Below are 14,244 nucleotides of genomic sequence, written 5' to 3'. Positions count from 1 at the left end.
ATAATTAGGGCCCCTCAAGAGCCCAGCTGTAATCACAGGACCAATCGCAGTATACCACTAAGGACCCCATAGGGGGCTTTGGACCATACTACATAGCCTTGAAAAGGACCCACGGGTCGACCTCACCTCTGATACCGTTGTGGGTGCCACTAGGTCAGTTATGGTGCGTACCTTGTCTGGGCCTGGCTTCGTTCCCTCGTCTGAAAAGGCGTGTCCATAGAATCGCAGCTTCTTTTTCTTTATGTTGCATTTGTCAAAATTTAGAGTGAGGCCTGGCGTTTGCAATGCTTCACATACCATAAGTGCCTGATCGTGTTCATTCTGTGAGGTTTTGTATACCAAAATGTCATCGCTGTAATTAAAATCGGTCTTTATCGATAACAGTACTTACCTGATGGCTTCCTGAAACATCTCTGCTGCCGAAGAGATGCCGAAATTAAGGCATATATATCTAAAAAGGCCACTATGTGTCGCATATGTGATGATCACATGGGATGAGGGATGCAGTCCCAGCTGGTGATATCCTTGAGATAGATCAAGCTTGTAAACTGTTGTGGCTCTGTTAAGCTGCACGATCATATCTCTATTTTTGGTCTGCGGCGGCGTTCTCCTTGGATGGCTGTGTTGGCTACGCTCATGTCGAAGCATATCCTGATGCGCCTTCCTTCCTTGGGAACCACCACTAGGGGTGAAATCCATGGTGTGGGCCCTACCGCCTTCTTAATGATTTCATTTTCCTACAGCTGTTGAACCTCCTGAGACACTGCCTGTTGCAAATGAAACCAAACCCTCCGGGGCTGTTGGGGTACTGGGCGCACCTTTTCATCGATATGGAGCTAGTTGACGCTCCATTTCTATTTTCCCAGTCCCTTGAAGAGGGTCGGTATTTGTTTATCGCACTTGTTCTTTAGAAATGGGTCTGTGTGATAATCTTGCCACACTGTGCGTTAGCTGTCGGGGCCCCATACCGCACCTTACCACTTCTGTATCTTGGCAGTTTATATACATGAGTCCTATTGATTTCACCGTTTTGTAACTGAGCAGGGACCACCCATCTATAGGGCTTCTTATCACGTGTATCGTGGCGTTGGCCGAGCGTCCTCGTTGTGCGAGTGTCAGTTGAAATTGACGAATGGATGTGTAGTTACTGAGGTGTGCAACCCACACGGATGGCTATTGAGCCTGGATCTTTCTCTTTTGCAGTATCTTCCTAGCACCCATTTTGAGAAATTTGTGTTCTCCCATGATGCTCACTGTTGCTCCAATGTCCATGAGGAAGCAATGTGTAGCAGGCCCCATGTCAATCATCACCCTTGGGCCTTCCTCGGCTTCCTGGTCCCCTTGCATTAGATTAAAATATTCGTCTGTGTAGTCTATATAAAACTCCTGTAGCATTTCCACATTATCTCAGTGGCTTTTAAATTCATTCTCGTATGGATCAGCATAATCCACGTACTAGTGTGGTATTTCTTTGTATGTCGCCACCTCAAATTTCAGAACCGGTTCCATCGCTCTGATCACTCTTTGTGGCATCTGCGAGTATGGCCGTGGTATCCTCCATGTTGTTTGTTGGGAAGCCCTCATTGATGGTCTCCACATGGTTGTCTGTGGTGGCCTTGCTGTCAGAAAAGGTCTGCCTTCTTGGCACACGGTGTGAAAGTGTCCTTCTCTTCCACATTTGGAGCATGCCTCACAAATTGCTGGGCATGTTCCGGTGTGCGGAAATGCGAATCCGCATCTGAAACATATCCGTTGTGGTCTAGCTGACTGCCTGTTTGTTGGTATGGATATCGAGTAGGCCCCCTCGAGGTAACTGGTCCTCCCATGAACCGGTTGACCGGCCCTCTTGGTGTCATGAGAGCAGCCACCGTTTCATCTTTCTCTGTCTTCTTTTTCTGTGTTTCAATGGCTGTGGTCTGCAGATCTACCCTCTCATGCACTCTGGCCAGCTCAATGACTGTGTCAATGGTCAGCGGCTGCTTCAGCAACTGCTTCCAGAATGTAGACGATGTACACCCTTCTATCACCCTCAGCCTAGTAGACTCATCATCAGCAAAGCTCGCAAACGGCAGTGTATTAATTTCTGTAGTCGCTGTTGGGCTGGATGATTAATTTCTTGTTCAGTGCCCCCACACGGGTGTCATACGGTGTTCTTTCTTCTTACGGTATGGTCTTTATTTTACCGTTCATCTCATTGCCCAACACATTTGTGATCATGCCAGATATGGCCAGAGACTTTTCTTACCCTGCAGCACCTATGAAATCGGTGAAATTTTGCACCCATTCTGCCCACCGGGGACCTTTGTCGAATTGGAGCTGCAATGGGAATGGTGGGGGTTTTCAAAGGAAAGTGGCCCTTGCGCTTGAACTCTGCCTTGCTTGCTGCTCAGCTGGCTGCTCGTCCATCTTGCTGCTGTTCCAGGCCTCCCGGTGATGCAAATACCTCCTGGTCCACACCTTCTGTTTACCGGTTGCCTTTATCCTTTAATGTTCTCATCTTTTCTTACCCCTCTGTGGCGGATACAGGTATGCAATGCAGCCGGGCCTGTTGCGTCAAAGGAAACAGCTGAGCAGAGTACATCCTCAGAGTGTACGTGGACTTCCTGACCTAGGTCTCTGGATGAGGGCACGGGACGCCACACAGTGCTGGTGGCAAGCGGAGTTGCGGATCACAGCGGAACAGTAATGTTGGAACGCAGACCATCCTGACCTCGGAGTCTGGATGCCGGCATGGGACGCCACTGCAGTCAGTGTCAAGTGGAACTGCGTACCGCAGTCGCGTAGGAACTGCAGAGTGCAGTGGACGTCGTCTCGCGGCGTGGGACTTATGGCTTGTCGCCAGTTGTTGCATTTGGGCCTAAAGGGTCTGCATTCAACTCCGTCTATTGACTAATGTTTTCTCCCCTTACTCCTCCTCTTCCTCTCAGGCCCTTGTGACCTAGCATGGTCACTCCGTTAAAGCTGCTTCTGCCAGCTCACAACCCCCCACATTTTCAGAAGCTTGTGGATCTAGGAAGCGGCTGTATGTTGTTTTTGGTGTTGCTTTTTTTTTTTATAAGTGTGCATAAAGAAGGCGCTGTGGCTTGTGGTGATGCAGGTGACCAGGACACATCTTCATCTGTTTAGTTAATTAGATGAACATGAGAGCTGCATCGATTAAGACACAGCCTCAGAAGTCCACGGATAGAGAGAATACAGGCGGAAAAGGAGAGAACAATATTTGGGGACAGGCGGGGATGAAGCGAGACAGAGAGAAAGAAGTAAAACGCGTGAGAGACTGGTTCCTGTACTTTAGATCTGGGCTGTATATTTAAATGGGTCTTCATCTTTATATGTGTTCAACATATCACTTCCATAAAGAATGGGGGGATTGACTTTGGTCTAACCTCATAGACAGACAAGATAGCACAGATGTTGCAACCAGTCGACCGCGTGGCCTAATGGATAAGGCGTCTGACTTCGAATCAGAAGATTGAGGGTTCGAGTCCCTTCGTGGTCGGGGACGTTTTGTACATTTAAATTATCTTTGCTTTTATAGGAAAAGTTGATGATGTCCGCATCTGGAAATCCAGATGTCATATTTTGGAAACTAAAGCCGGCTACAGAGAAGACCATGAGATGCTCCTCAACACCATTCTGTGCAAATGCTTAGGAAATACTGTCAGCCCATTGTATGGCTTCAGGTCGGAAGAGGGTTGTGTGTGCTGGCACGCATTGGGGGAGATTCATCCAATTTGCACTGCTCTAGTGCAGGAGCAGGGAAGGTATTTGTCTGGTTGTAGTGACAGTGAAATTACACAATATGGCTGCATGTTTGCAGTGCTGAAACGTTAACATCCGCACCGTTGGAAGCACCCAAAACACGAACACAAACATTGCGGCGTTAGGCCTGGCGCTAAGAGATGCACATGAAGGGTTTTGTAGCGCCCTAATTCCAACACATCTTTTGTCATTACGCTGGTGCTTAGCATAAACCTTGTCATTACAACAGTTTTGCTCATTGTAGCCCCAGCACAATGACAACATGCTGCTTGTTTTACCACCGGTGTAATAACAACATGTGCACGAGTGTTCAAGCTGGTAATGTTACCTTAGCAAATGTGGTAATTGTGTCTTCACTAAGGTTTCCGGAAATGCTTTCAAGGCATCAGTGCAGCGACCAGTATGCATCTGGATGTTGAACTGGCTCTACAAAAAGCAATTCATGCCCAGTTAAAAATAGCTCTAAATGCCGCCTTTTCACAGCATCAGTATACTCCTACTTTGCATCATCCTGACATACATCCAATTTGCAAATTGCATGTCATGTCATAATAAAGCAGGATGTGGTGGTCAGCCATATTTTCTGCCACCAAGCGCTCCAACAGAACCAGCACATCATGTTACAGGTATCCCGACAAAATATAACCATCAAAAATAGTCTGTGAAAATGTCGTGGTGAAAATACCTCTGCAGTGAAAACGATGCCAAGCAAAAAGTAGTCAAAAACGCAGCTGAAAAGTAGCCAACATTGGTAGTGTTGCTACAGTAATTGTTAGGTAAAAGAGTATTTAGTGGGCTTGTTATTGCCTGGTTTAGGGTTAGGGGAAGGATAGGGGTTAGGGTTAGAGTAAATATGTTCAGGTTTGGTTAGTGGTTAGACGAGATTCTGTGTCAGCTGAAGGGTTTGGGTATTGGTTTGGGGAAGTGTTAAAGAAATGGATACAGAGGATGGAAAGGGCTGGTGGTGTTGGCGTAGGATAGCAGTTAGGTTAAACCTAGTGGTTAGGGTAAAGTAATCATTAGGGTAAGTATTAGAGTTGCAATTAAGGTAAGGTTAGTATTACAGGAAGGGTTTGGGTCAGGGCTAGGGCTGTGTAATTTGTGGCGACCTGGTGATTGTATTGGAGACAGGTTCACTGTTGATTTGCTCTTTATTTTGCATTCGCTAATATGCAAATAAAGTGCATTCGTGTGCTGAAGGGTTCCTGTTCTGTGAGAATTTAGGGTAGGATAAGTGGTGTAATTCGAGTTAGGGGACGGTTTAGGAATGGAGTTCATATTTAGGGTTGCAGCCTTGTGCTTTTGTGTATTTAAAAATAGGTGTTTTGGTGACCTTATTTACTGGCAACATTTTCAGACCTGGCATAGTTTTTATTGAATGACTAACTTTATTAAAATGACTTTTTGCTGACTACATTTACCTGCAGACATTTTCACATAGAACCATGTTAGATATTACAAGAAGGCTGGAGATAAGTCTATTAGAGGCCAGTATGGCGGGGTCCAGTGTTGGTTTCTTTATAAGCATGAAGGTAACGCCTGCCGTGTTCATATGGGGGACAAACCAGCGGAAAAGATGGGGTTGATCAGATGAGCCTCTTAAAGGCATTGAAGGAAAAGCTGTTCCAGGGCCACAGCTGAGCCAGTGGATTTGAGCTTATTGATCAGTTCAAGGACAGCGGCAGCATCCACCCATTGTGAGGGGAAGCAAAGCACCTTTTCTCGTCCTGGGCACAGGCAAGGCAGCTGGCAGGGATCTATGTCCATTGCAGGAACATACAGATTCCATGTTTTAGTAATGATTTGCCGGAAAGTGAAAAATAAATCAAGACTTTCAAAGAGAAATGCAGATGGGAGATATAAGGGAAACATGATTTATGTTAAGATGGTTTCTAGAGATGCTGCCAAAACAACATATTACATTTTATAACCATACTATATAGGCACATATGTTTTCATGCACATCACGTGCAAAACCAAGACACACGCGGTAACGAGCGGGAAAACTCAGCAAATGGTTCTTACTTCTTGAACCAGTTGTCCGTTTTCCTTTTCAGTGAATTAAACGTGTAATAACATTCCATTGGTGTCAATCTGAAAAACATGTAAAAGCAACAACAACATACATGGATATGAAAGAAAGACTGAGAAGACATATAGTCCTTGAAGTGGCGAGTCTCAAGGTCTGCTGGTTCACATTAAATAAGAGGAGGAAATAGGTTATGTGGGAGTTTGATACATAACCAGCTCAATGTGATTGAACTGTTTTAGGGGTACAAAGAGAGTACATCTAAAAAAAAAGAGGTATTAGATAGAGGGTCCCCTGTCAGTTCCAGGCGATAAAACATGCACCGAAAAAAGGGATTCTGCGGTCATGGGAGAGTCATCAACTTACATTTAGGACAGTAAGCAAGGACGTAGATTTAGGACAGTAAGCAAGATTAATGAGCACAGAATGTTAGATGCTATGCAACTGTTTCCCGAATACTTTGCTGACCTGCTGCTCAGAGAGAACACTAAGAGATGAAAGGCAGAGAAATTGAAGTTCTGTTGCAGAAACCTGGGAACGCCTTCTCTGTTTAAATAAAGACTATGAAAGTACCATGTGTACCGTCTCCAAACACACAAGTCACTTCTGCCACCATTTGCAAGTAAAAATAGCAAGACACGTCCTGTTAACATTAAGTCGACATAACATTTTTATGTTAAATGTTTTTTTTCCAAAAAACTAGGTCCCACCGAGATTTGAACTCGGATCGCGGGATTCAGAGTCCAGAGTGCTAACCATTACACCATGGAACCACGTGAACAGTACTTTCCAGTCCCTCAATATACTCTGTTCAAGAAGGAGAAGTACATGCAGTAGCATATTTTTGTTATCTACTGTAATTCTAGTTTAAGATTTCACCTTTTTGCAGAAAAGCATAGCCAAGCGTCCAATCAGTGAAATTTCATGAGCAAATCTGGAAAATCCAGAATGACTCTTTTCATGATTGAGATTTTATTATTTAGAAGAGAAAACATGGATATTGTACGGGAATACAGGTATCTCACTAACACAATCACTCAACGTCCCACTTGCAGGGGCAGGAGGGCAGGGACACTTACTAGCAGCGCTTCTGGTAGCCATGCACAACTCGCCATTCTCTTATCTACGCTGTTGGCGCTAACCTATTCCTAATTAGCGTATAATAAAGAGATTGGGTTTGCATGGGTTGGACTAAATAGGAGGACTAATATAAAAGAAGCTGTTTTCAAGGACTCAGTAGCGCCACCTGCAGACTGTATAGTATAACACTGAACCCTATAACAAAAACAGGACAAATATAGACAACTCTGGGTTTGTAACTGGCAACAAATGCAGGAATAATAAACTTAGAAATTCGTGGGTAGTCGAAACAATATTTTCAATGGAAAGAAAAAAACCTGAACTAAAGTGCAAAACAATTAAACTGCTGCATTTGAAAGGAAGATCAGCTATTGATCAACGTATAAGGCAAGAAAATAAGCCAGTTTAGGTAAATGGTATAAACAATCGCGTTCCCCTACGGATACGAATGGAGGAATACATATTTAAGCCTTTCGTGCTGGGGTGGGAAGGTGAGCGTATGTCACTGCTAGTTCACTATAAATCCCACAATGCACTTAAAGAGGTATTACCCAAATTGTTCCGAAAATATTGATCGCATGGTAGAGTTGACCCAATTCGGTCACTACCATTAGTTCGAATTTTTTCCAACAATTTGGGTGCCAAAATACCGGAACATGAGGAGCAGGGTTTGGAGGTGTCCCCTGCTCCCCATGTTAGGTATCTGTAGCCTCAGGGATTGCGGGGGTGTCCCCTGCATACTTAACAATGGAGGAGGTGGACAAAAATGGGCTGGGCCCCCGTTGTCAATGAACAGACAAAACGGGGGCCCGAGCAGTTTTACTGCGGGGGCAGATGACCCAGATCCCATAAATCAAGGTTATGGTATGTTACTGGGTTTTATACCCGATCCAGCGCCATTTGCATGGTCTCCAGGGGCTCCGCAGGATCTTAGAGAGAGGGATGGGTTACATTAGTGAGGAGAAGAGGGAAATGCAAGATGGCTTTGCTTTTGTGTTGACGCATGCACACTGGAAGTATCCTGCACTCTATGTGTGGATCGGTTGCCAGGTGTTCTGTGCCAAAAGCATGAAGGTGTTTTTGCATGAAGGGGTGCTTTATATGCCTGTGGTGCCAAGGGATGTTCTGCCATGGGTTGTGGTATGTAAGTTGGTTGCAGAGGTGCAGTGTTCTGATGTTTGATATTGGTTGGGAGGGGTGTTCAAATGACATGCATGGGCGGCTTTGCTGGTGTGCCTGTTTTGTATGAAAAGTAGAATTTGAGCATGTAGTGCAGAGAGCAGTCAAAGTCCATGGTCCAGGTGGGTGAGGACCGCACAAAATCTGGAATCCACATTTAGCAGAACATCACATGGCAGAGCAAGGCTGAAAAAGACATGAAGGGCTAAAGAAAGCATTAGACGTCTCTCGTTTCATGCCTTGGTTGTGGTTTACCTTATTTTTGTACTTTTTGTAATACGTGCAACGCCTTGGATGAAGGTACTATATTGATGTTTAATAAATAAATTATACCAGCACATGAAAAATGCCAAACAAGGCAAAAGAAATGTGAGTCCTTCCTGTGCTCCTACCACTGGCGTCTGCAGAGAGCTTCCATTTCACTTTCTCACTTTGCTACTGTCAAACCGTGTCTCTCCCTCTCTTTTGCTCTCCCTCTCAAATAGATACATTGTATCCCATGTGCAACAGGGATCTTGGAATTGGGAGATGAAGGGAAGGAGTAAGGGAGACACTCCACGCATTGCCATAAAAGAAGTGCTATGGGTTATGGGAGACACAAACCTCGGGTTCAATTAAAGTTCGGCGTGAAATATGAATGCCCTGGGCAAACATTTCACTTTCCTGACTAAGTTGGTTGGCAGGCTGTGAGCCAATTTAGCTCTCAGCCTAACTTGCTCAGGGGCTGTGCTCAGTGGCCTCTTCTGACACTTTGCCATAGCAACGCTTGCCTTTCTCAGGCAATCAGAGGAGGGGTGGCTGTGATGGAAGAGTAGCATAGAAAGTATATGAAAGGAATCTTAACCAGCCCAGGTGGCCCAAAGGACTGGACACTTGCTTCTTAGCCAAGAGATTGTTGTTTTGGTTGCCATCCTTTATAAAGTGCTGCATTTTGATAAATGATCCAGCACTTCTTCTCAAAGAGTTGTAAGTGCTGTGAAGTGCACCCATATGGATGCGAGCAGGGGTGGCCCCAGCCCTTTGCTTGGGATTGCTTAAGCACTCGCACATTGAGGAGGTTGCAGGCATAAGGCAGCACTAAACTGACATTTAGTCTGGGGCACCAATTGGAAAGGGGGCCTTCAGCAAGATCTTGTAAACGTTCTCATCTTGTAGAGCAGACCATCTACCAGCAAACACTCATTAATGTTACAACAGAAGGAAACATACACTGGCAGAGGACACAAGCCTGCCCACACACAATCAATATATCCCTATGACGTAGACAAACACTTTATTGCTCAGCCCAGCCTTTAGATGGTTCACAACTCTAAGGACTAGCATCTATTTGTTAAACTAAATATCCTCTGAATTGGGATGAAAGATGCATCTAATGGGCCAAAGTAATGCCTAATAGCTATTAAGCCTCCTAGGCTCAGAGGAGGGGGAGGATCGACAGCCCAAGGGTAAATGACCCCAATCGCAACCAGCTTTCAAAACTGTCATCCTGCCCCCCAGGATACCTCGCATTTGTTTTTGAAAAAAGAAATAGATTTTCTACGCAGTTTTCTCATGTTTTGGGCTCGGTGCAAAAGGTTTTTGTTTTATTTTGTCTTATTGTGTTGGCTTTTTTGGAAAAAGTTTTCTTATTGTATAGGTACATTGTGGACTCTTATGTCCCAAATGAGGGCAGCCGACACAGAGCAGGACGCAATAACGCCGCGCACAACGAATAATTAGGGCCCCTCAAGAGCCCAGCTGTAATCACAGGACCAATCGCAGTATACCACTAAGGACCCCATAGGGGGCTTTGGACCATACTACATAGCCTTGAAAAGGACCCACGGGTCGACCTCACCTCTGATACCGTTGTGGGTGCCACTAGGTCAGTTATGGTGCGTACCTTGTCTGGGCCTGGCTTCGTTCCCTCGTCTGAAAAGGCGTGTCCATAGAATCGCAGCTTCTTTTTCTTTATGTTGCATTTGTCAAAATTTAGAGTGAGGCCTGGCGTTTGCAATGCTTCACATACCATAAGTGCCTGATAGTGTTCATTCTGTGAGGTTTTGTATACGAAAATGTCATCGCTGTCATTAAAATCGGTCTTTATCGATAACAGTACTTACCTGATGGCTTCCTGAAACATCTCTGCTGCCGAAGAGATGCCGAAATTAAGGCATATATATCTAAAAAGGCCACTATGTGTCGCATATGTGATGATCACATGGGATGAGGGATGCAGTCCCAGCTGGTGATATCCTTGAGATAGATCAAGCTTGTAAACTGTTGTGGCTCTGTTAAGCTGCACGATCATATCTCTATTTTTGGTCTGTGGCGGCGTTCTCCTTGGATGGCTGTGTTGGCTACGCTCATGTCGAAGCATATCCTGATGCGCCTTCCTTCCTTGGGAACCACCACTAGGGGTGAAATCCATGGTGTGGGCCCTACCGCCTTCTTAATGATTTCATTTTGCTACAGCTGTTGAACCTCCTGAGACACTGCCTGTTGCAAATGAAACCAAACCCTCCGGGGCTGTTGGGGTACTGGGCGCACCTTTTCATCGATGTGGAGCTAGTTGACGCTCCATTTCTATTTTCCCAGTCCCTTGAAGAGGGTCGGTATTTGTTTATCGCACTTGTTCTTTAGAAATGGGTCTGTGTGATAATCTTGCCACACTGTGCGTTAGCTGTCGGGGCCCCATACCGCACCTTACCACTTCTGTATCTTGGCAGTTTATATACATGAGTCCTATTGATTTCACCGTTTTGTAACTGAGCAGGGACCACCCATCTATAGGGCTTCTTATCACGTGTATCGTGGCGTTGGCCGAGCGTCCTCGTTGTGCGAGTGTCAGTTGAAATTGACGAATGGATGTGTAGTTACTGAGGTGTGCAACCCACACGGATGGCTATTGAGCCTGGATCTTTCTCTTTTGCAGTATCTTCCTAGCACCCATTTTGAGAAATTTGTGTTCTCCCATGATGCTCACTGTTGCTCCAATGTCCATGAGGAAGCAATGTGTAGCAGGCCCCATGTCAATCATCACCCTTGGGCCTTCCTCGGCTTCCTGGTCCCCTTGCATTAGATTAAAATATTCGTCTGTGTAGTCTATATAAAACTCCTGTAGCATTTCCACATTATCTCAGTGGCTTTTAAATTCATTCTCGTATGGATCAGCATAATCCACGTACTAGTGTGGTATTTCTTTGTATGTCGCCACCTCAAATTTCAGAACCGGTTCCATCGCTCTGATCACTCTTTGTGGCATCTGCGAGTATGGCCGTGGTATCCTCCATGTTGTTTGTTGGGAAGCCCTCATTGATGGTCTCCACATGGTTGTCTGTGGTGGCCTTGCTGTCAGAAAAGGTCTGCCTTCTTGGCACACGGTGTGAAAGTGTCCTTCTCTTCCACATTTGGAGCATGCCTCACAAATTGCTGGGCATGTTCCGGTGTGCGGAAATGCGAATCCGCATCTGAAACATATCCGTTGTGGTCTAGCTGACTGCCTGTTTGTTGGTATGGATATCGAGTAGGCCCCCTCGAGGTAACTGGTCCTCCCATGAACCGGTTGACCGGCCCTCTTGGTGTCATGAGAGCAGCCACCGTTTCATCTTTCTCTGTCTTCTTTTTCTGTGTTTCAATGGCTGTGGTCTGCAGATCTACCCTCTCATGCACTCTGGCCAGCTCAATGACTGTGTCAATGGTCAGCGGCTGCTTCAGCAACTGCTTCCAGAATGTAGACGATGTACACCCTTCTATCACCCTCAGCCTAGTAGACTCATCATCAGCAAAGCTCGCAAACGGCAGTGTATTAATTTCTGTAGTCGCTGTTGGGCTGGATGATTAATTTCTTGTTCAGTGCCCCCACACGGGTGTCATACGGTGTTCTTTCTTCTTACGGTATGGTCTTTATTTTACCGTTCATCTCATTGCCCAACACATTTGTGATCATGCCAGATATGGCCAGAGACTTTTCTTACCCTGCAGCACCTATGAAATCGGTGAAATCTTGCACCCATTCTGCCCACCGGGGACCTTTGTCGAATTGGAGCTGCAATGGGAATGGTGGGGGTTTTCAAAGGAAAGTGGCCCTTGCGCTTGAACTCTGCCTTGCTTGCTGCTCAGCTGGCTGCTCGTCCATCTTGCTGCTGTTCCAGGCCTCCCGGTGATGCAAATACCTCCTGGTCCACACCTTCTGTTTACCGGTTGCCTTTATCCTTTAATGTTCTCATCTTTTCTTACCCCTCTGTGGCGGATACAGGTATGGCAATGCAGCCGGGCCTGTTGCGTCAAAGGAAACAGCTGAGCAGAGTACATCCTCAGAGTGTACGTGGACTTCCTGACCTAGGTCTCTGGATGAGGGCACGGGACGCCACACAGTGCTGGTGGCAAGCGGAGTTGCGGATCACAGCGGAACAGTAATGTTGGAACGCAGACCATCCTGACCTCGGAGTCTGGATGCCGGCATGGGACGCCACTGCAGTCAGTGTCAAGTGGAACTGCGGACTGCAGTCGCGTAGGAACTGCAGAGTGCAGTGGACGTCTCTCGCGGCGTGGGACTTATGGCTTGTCGCCAGTTGTTGCATTTGGGCCTAAAGGGTCTGCATTCAACTCCGTCTATTGACTAATGTTTTCTCCCCTTACTCCTCCTCTTCCTCTCAGGCCCTTGTGACCTAGCATGGTCACTCCGTTAAAGCTGCTTCTGCCAGCTCACAACCCCCCACATTTTCATAAGCTTGTGGATCTAGGAAGCGGCTGTATGTTGTTTTTGGTGTTGCTTTTTTTTTTTATAAGTGTGCATAAGGAAGGCGCTGTGGCTTGTGGTGATGCAGGTGACCAGGACACATCTTCATCTATTTAGTTAATTAGATGAACATGAGAGCTGCATCGATTAAGACACAGCCTCAGAAGTCCACGGATAGAGAGAATACAGGCGGAAAAGGAGAGAACAATATTTGGGGACAGGCGGGGATGAAGCGAGACAGAGAGAAAGAAGTAAAACGCGTGAGAGACTGGTTCCTGTACTTTAGATCTGGGCTGTATATTTAAATGGGTCTTCATCTTAATATGTGTTCAACATATCACTTCCATAAAGAATGAGGGGATTGACTCTGGTCTAACCTCATAGACAGACAAGATAGCACATGCAATGTGATGGAGGACGCTATTTGTATAAGTATACAGATGTTGCAACCAGTGGACCGCGTGGCCTAATGGATAAGGCGTCTGACTTCGAATCAGAAGATTGAGGGTTCGAGTCCCTTCGTGGTCGGGGACGTTTTGTACATTTAAATTATCTTTGCTTTTATAGGAAAAGTTGATGATGTCCGCATCTGGAAATCCAGATGTCATATTTTGGAAACTAAAGCCGGCTACAGAGAAGACCATGAGATGCTCCTCAACACCATTCGTGTGCAAATGCTTAGGAAATACTGTCAGCCCATTGTATGGCTTCAGGTCGGAAGAGGGTTGTGTGTGCTGGCACGCATTGGGGGAGATTCATCCAATTTGCACTGCTCTAGTGCAGGAGCAGGGAAGGTATTTGTCTGGTTGTAGTGACAGTGAAATTACACAATATGGCTGCATGTTTGCAGTGCTGAAACGTTAACATCCGCACCGTTGGAAGCACCCAAAACACGAACACAAACATTGCGGCGTTAGGCCTGGAGCTAAGAGATGCACATGAAGGGTTTTGTAGCGCCCTAATTCCAACACATCTTTTGTCATTACGCTGGTGCTTAGCATAAACCTTGTCATTACAACAGTTTTGCTCATTGTAGCCCCAGCACAATGACAACATGCTGCTTGTTTTACCACCGGTGTAATAACAACATGTGCACGAGTGTTCAAGCTGGTAATGTTACCTTAGCAAATGTGGTAATTGTGTCTTCACTAAGGTTTCCGGAAATGCTTTCAAGGCATCAGTGCAGCGACCAGTATGCATCTGGATGTTGAACTGGCTCTACAAAAAGCAATTCATGCCCAGTTAAAAATAGCTCTAAATGCCGACTTTTCACAGCATCAGTATACTCCTACTTTGCATCATCCTGACATACTTCCAATTTGCAAATTGCATGTCATGTCATAATAAAGCAGGATGTGGTGGTCAGCCATATTTTCTGCCACCAAGCGCTCCAACAGAACCAGCACATCATGTTACAGGTATCCCGACAAAATATAGCCATCAAAAATAGTCTGTGAAAATGTCGTGGTGAAAA

At 45.8% G+C, this 14,244-nt stretch overlaps 3 non-coding genes across 3 annotated transcripts; 2 read left to right on the top strand and 1 right to left on the bottom strand.

Moving 5' to 3' along the window:
- The first annotated feature begins 3,426 nt into the window (after nt 1-3,426).
- TRNAR-UCG (transfer RNA arginine (anticodon UCG)) lies at nt 3,427-3,499 on the top strand. The gene has a single exon. It is a non-coding gene; the product is annotated as a tRNA-Arg (tRNA).
- Nucleotides 3,500-6,492: 2,993 nt separating this feature from the next.
- TRNAQ-CUG (transfer RNA glutamine (anticodon CUG)) lies at nt 6,493-6,564 on the bottom strand. The gene has a single exon. It is a non-coding gene; the product is annotated as a tRNA-Gln (tRNA).
- Nucleotides 6,565-13,225: 6,661 nt separating this feature from the next.
- On the top strand, nt 13,226-13,298 carry TRNAR-UCG (transfer RNA arginine (anticodon UCG)). Its single transcript has one exon. It is a non-coding gene; the product is annotated as a tRNA-Arg (tRNA).
- Nucleotides 13,299-14,244: the final 946 nt, after the last annotated feature.

Source organism: Ambystoma mexicanum (assembly GCF_040938575.1).
Source record: "Ambystoma mexicanum isolate Mex_15411 chromosome 12 unlocalized genomic scaffold, UKY_AmexF1_1 Mex_chr12_unloc.2, whole genome shotgun sequence".
NCBI lineage: Eukaryota > Metazoa > Chordata > Amphibia > Caudata > Ambystomatidae > Ambystoma > Ambystoma mexicanum.
The sequence above is the reverse complement of the archived record's forward strand: the minus strand, read 5'-3'. Positions and strand labels throughout refer to the sequence as shown.